This window comes from Tenrec ecaudatus, chromosome 3 (assembly GCF_050624435.1).
Source record: "Tenrec ecaudatus isolate mTenEca1 chromosome 3, mTenEca1.hap1, whole genome shotgun sequence".
Lineage (NCBI taxonomy): Eukaryota > Metazoa > Chordata > Mammalia > Afrosoricida > Tenrecidae > Tenrec > Tenrec ecaudatus.
The window spans coordinates 78,334,612-78,339,904 of record NC_134532.1 but is presented as its reverse complement, the minus strand read 5'-3'; the positions used below and the strand labels follow the sequence as shown (position 1 = coordinate 78,339,904).

Genomic DNA, 5,293 nt, shown 5'->3' with positions numbered 1-5,293 from the left:
TGACTGTGATTTTTCAGCGTCCGCTTTTTCAGACATGACAGTGCCCAGCGTCTAGCCTCTTCTTTCATTTTTCACTGGTGTGAAGGTGTGCAGTTACTTAGCAAAAGAAACGACCAGCGGCTAAAGGGAGCAAAACAGGAGCAGGCCCGCCTGCCATTTCTTTCTGGCCTGAAACTGCCTGAAGTTAATCGCTCTCGTAAGAAGAATAACCGGTGTTGCTGTAATTAAATTTTTATGGAAATAAACAGGTGGCAGATTTACTATAGCTGTGGGGATAGTAGGGGGGCAAAATGCTATAGTCACATTAACCTGTTTAATTTAATAACTTCGGCACTCACAGAAGAAAAAAGGACAGCGTTACTCGTTCAGTCAGTTGGATGCCAAGTGTAAATAACTACAATTACCCCGCATGCCCGTGGGGGGGAGCACAAGAGGGCCCTGTGCCAGCATAGACTCGGTGTTCATGAGTATTCATTAAACTTCTGCAAATTTCAAAAACATAAGTTTCAACCCACAAAAACAACAACAAAAAATCTGGGGAAAAGAGAAATGGAAATGAATTTGAAATAGGTAAACTAGACAGCCACTCCCTCATTTCCTCCCCCCCACCCCCGCCCCTGGCTCTGCTTCTATTAACTGGCAGAGCCCAAGTCTTTGATAACCTCAAACCATGCAGATAGACCAGGCACCTGGAGACCGACTAAACGCGAGGTTTGCACTCTGCTTCCCCCCAGTGGCCATGTTTTAGCAATGCACTTTGAAACTACCCTGCAAAATTGAAGCCCTGGTACTGAGATATGCAAAGATTACCAATGCTTCATTAATGTACCTGATGTTTCTTTTTGAGCCAAGTAATTAAAATGAGGCTTGGTGTTTAAATATTTGCCATCTTGCTTTCAGGCAAAAAACCACAAAAGCCCACAGCAACATGAACATGCTTTCTCTTTCTTGGTTTTAGTTTTGTTTTTTTTACCTTGGCACTGAAATAATATCTTTTTTTTTTTTAAAGACAAATAAACCACCAGAAGTTCTGAAGAGGGAGACATATTCACTATTTCTGTCTGGGGTTCACTCCATCAGAACTCAAAACATAGGTAAATGGGGGTGGGGGTGGGGGAAAGCCCATTTTCTCAGGCTTGAGAAGTAGAGAGGGTGGCGTGGAATCCCAGAAATTCAAATATGCAGAAGAGTATGCAGAAGAGTATGCCGAGAATTTTTAAGGTACAAAAATGGAATATAAGATTGAAGGAGAGACTGCCAGACCATCATCACGAGGTAGAAATATTTCCCACCTTATTTCCATCATCTATTGCTGTTGAGTGAACAGGGGTGTAAAACAGCAAGGTTGGCAGTTCAAACCCACTGGCTGCTCTGGGGACAAAGGTGAAGCTATCAGTCCCCATAAGGCGTTTATAGCCTTGGGAACCTTATCATAGGGTCACTCTCAATCGGAACCAACTTGGCAGCAATGGATTCGGTTTGGTTTGGTTAATCCAATATATTGTCAGGATGAGAGAAATCTAGCCAGACAATCTGATATCACCTAGACTGTTTTGTGTTTGCTTTCATCATTTTAGAGTAATCTAGTAATTAGGGAGATGGCCTGAAACATTAATCACCTCTTTGGGAAGGCTTTGCTCCCCAGCAAGCTTTTAACAAAACTCTATGAGTATATAGCACTGGACTCACTCACACCTTTAGTTTCACACCTTGGGGTTCTTCAGTGCAAAGTCCCAGGCTAGTCTCCCTTGGAGACATTTTCTTAGCATCTCTGGCCTTACCATCTACTACCCAGTGACCCTTATAGTATTTCATTACTAAACGTTCCCTCGAGCTTGTGTCCATCTCAACATCTTGAAATGATTGATGAATGTGCCAGGCCCCTGAAATTCTACATGTCTCAGAATAAGTCATTGGGCCCAAATGATTCTATTCTCAGTAAAATCACGCAGAATGTTACATAAGTCAGAAACCCAGGAGCATACCTACAGCACACCTAATGCCTCATGCTCAAAATTCAATCCACTAGCATCAATCTATTACCAAGCCTACTCTTAATGCCCTTTGGAAAGCTCATAGGTCTGTCAATTCAGAGTTATGGTTGATTTTGCTCCAAATCAATATGTTCCCAGGAACAGCAGAACTACAATTTGCCTCCTCCTGTTCTTAGTTCAAAATACTTAGTATACACATAATTGTACCATTGTGTACTGTGTGTGTATTTGTGTGTGTGTGTGTGTGTGTGTGTGTGTGTGTATTTTAAATGCCTTCCAACCTGGGGAACCCAGCTTTGAGGGCTATGCTGGGCAAGTTCTTTTGTGATTCATAGACTTTTCCTGAGCTTATTTTTCAAAGTAGAGTAACAAGCCTTTCTTCCTAGTCTATTTCAGTGTGGAAATTCCTTGGAAAATTGTCCACCATGGGTGACCCTGTTGGCATTTGAAATACTAGAGGCATAGTTTCTAGTGTAATCTCACCATATATGCCACCATATTCTGTCAAAGTGACATACTAGCTTACTGGCAAACTAACTGAAAAAAATCTAACTAAGGATGGTGAATAGCTCTATATCTATTTCTATAGCCATATAAAACCCCCAAGCCTTGGGTTGTTAACCAAAAGGTCAGCAGTTTGAAACCAAGAGCTTTTCTGTAGGAGAATAAGATTTTCTAATCTTATTTCCAAGGACTAAGTCTACCCCATTTAGTAGGATTGCTATGAATCAGAATCAACTCAGTGAAAGTGAGTTTGTTTCTTGTCTATCCAAATACCAAATCTCATTTGGATTGTTGCTTAAATAACTAATAATTCTTGCTACTTCTGTTTCCCACCAACTGTAGTAAGAGAAAGATGAGGTTTTTTTACTCCCATAAAGAATTACAATCGGCCATGTATCTTTGGGACCTGCCAGCTGTGGCAGTCTCCCTTCCTAGCCATGGAAGAGTATATGCTTGTTTATTGTCAAAGCTGTCACCATTTAATTGGTATCAGATTCTGACTGGCACAAGAAACATTCTAAAAAAAAAATTACAATCTCAGAAACCCATAGAGGCAGTTCTATCCAGTCCTATAGGGCTGCTATGAGTTGGAATCAACTCAACAACAGTGGATATGTGAGTAGCAAGAGAAATGTCTTAAAATGTAATCATCTAACCTCTATGCTTAGAGAATTCATTGCTCTGAAAATAGGGTTCAAATCTTCCATGTCTAACCCATGTCTACTTCTTCAACTTTCTCTCCTACCACTTTGCCCTCAGACGCCTCATTCTAGGTTCACTGCCCATTGTTCCATTTCTAAAGAAGGCTATTCTTCCTGGCTCAGTCATTGCACAGATTCTTTTATCTGTGAGGGTTTGCTCTTCTGCTTTTCCAAGTATTAGCACTAGTCCCTGGCCGCCTGCCACGGTCACAGATATCATTTAAAATGGCATTAGCTAAATGGCAAAACTTCCCTTATGTTCTTGTTCTGTTCTCCCCATATTCACCCCCTAAATATTGGGACAGCACAGGGTGCCTCTGTGATAAATGTGCAGAGAATTAACTTTGAGATATAGCAAGTCCTACAGCCAAAATATCAATGCTGCAAAAACAAAAGTCATGTCAAGATTTGCTCATTATTACACCCGAGGCACCGAGCATGACTCCTTCTGGACAAGTTTAAATAAAGTTATTAAAGAATCATCAATCTGTGTCTTTCACAATGTCGATGATATCTTTAATACACATGGTTGACATATGGATGCATTGGATGAAAATACCTTGCTGATTGTTCTTCGTTATCATTGAGTCAGTGCAGACTCATGGTCATTTGGGAATGAGATCCCAAAGCCTGCCACTCAAACTTTCTGAGTGAATTGGAACAAGCAACCTTTCAACTCATAGTTGAATGCTTTTTGAGTCACTCGGGGACTTACAGTAGCTTAGGGGGTAGGGACACCTTCAAAACTGTGACTGTCCCTTTAATAACAACTCTATCCCAAGGGGCAGAAGTCCAGTGTTGGATTCTACCAAATGCTAAATACTGATTCCAGATATATTTTTAGAACAATAACCATTGGACAACTTGAGGGCAGATTCAAACCAAATTCTATTTGTAACATAGTATGATTTGGGATCAATGGATCGACAGTGGTGGCCTTCATCTCCAGAATTGAAGGAGCTCAATATTCTTGTTTAAAATTTGTGATTATTTCCCTTTTCTCGGGATACATTTCCTGAATGTAGAGGAATTTTGAAGGTGCTTTGCATTCTATTCACATAGCGATAATAGCTCGCATGAGATGTGAGTGTAGCAAGGTTCTAGAATATGTTTGTATCAGCACAGCCTGAAATGTGGTAGCTTTTTGTTAAGAAAAAAACAAAGAGTCACATTTGGGACCTGAAAATGTTTATGTAAATGGTGATCCCTTAAAAGCACATTGCCCTTAGGAGGAAAAATGCAGTTATGGATATTTGTTCCATCACTGATATAAAAGGACAGTTGCTCTCATGGTTGTTGCTGAATAATAGTGACATTGTGTACAATAGAACTCAGTGTTGCTCAGTCCAGCGCCTTTATCATTATCTGTGGTAATGATAAAGCTTTCATTCATTGTTGCTGTACATTTTTGAGTGCCTGTGAACCTCTGGGGCTTATTTCCCATCACTCTACTGTACAAGATTCCATTGTCATCTATAGGGTTTTCATAGGCGGACTTTCAAAATTAGATCACCAGATCTTAACTCCTATTGTGTCTTAATCTGTGATCTCTCCTAAATCCTGTGTCCCCTGAGTGACCTTGATGATATTTGATATGCTGGTGGCATAACTATAATAATCACCACAACAAACAATCCATTACAAACTGACAGGTAAAGGGAAAAAAAACATAACTCCTTGCCATTGAGTTACTACTGGCTCAACATAACCTTAAAGGACAGAGTAGAATAGCCTCCTAGAGTTTCTAAGACTTGATGCTTAGAAGGTGTTTGCCACATCTTTCTTCCACAGCATCCCTGGGTGTGTTCAAAGCCCGTGACCTTTAGGTTAGTAGCTAAGTACAAAGTGTTTGTTACTCAGGTCCTTAAAGGCCAGAACCAAGTCCATGTTAACCAGAATGAGAACTGCTTATCAGCAAGAGAGAATGAATAGCTTCGCAATCTTTGGTGAACGCTAAATGAAAGATTTATTGTCCATACTAGTGATATTGATTCGATTGACTCTATTATCAAAAGATTGTTGATTTAAGACTAACTCAACCTGAGAAAATGGAGTGGAAACTGCTCTGTATTGGTGGTTCCAAATCAAGTGTGT

At 40.3% G+C, this 5,293-nt stretch overlaps 1 non-coding gene across 1 annotated transcript; it reads left to right on the top strand.

The window, feature by feature from the left end:
- Positions 1–2,885: 2,885 nt before the first annotated feature.
- Positions 2,886–3,016, top strand: LOC142444126 (small nucleolar RNA SNORA24). The gene has a single exon (XR_012783789.1). It is a non-coding gene; the product is annotated as a small nucleolar RNA SNORA24 (small nucleolar RNA).
- The last annotated feature ends 2,277 nt before the right edge of the window (positions 3,017–5,293 follow it).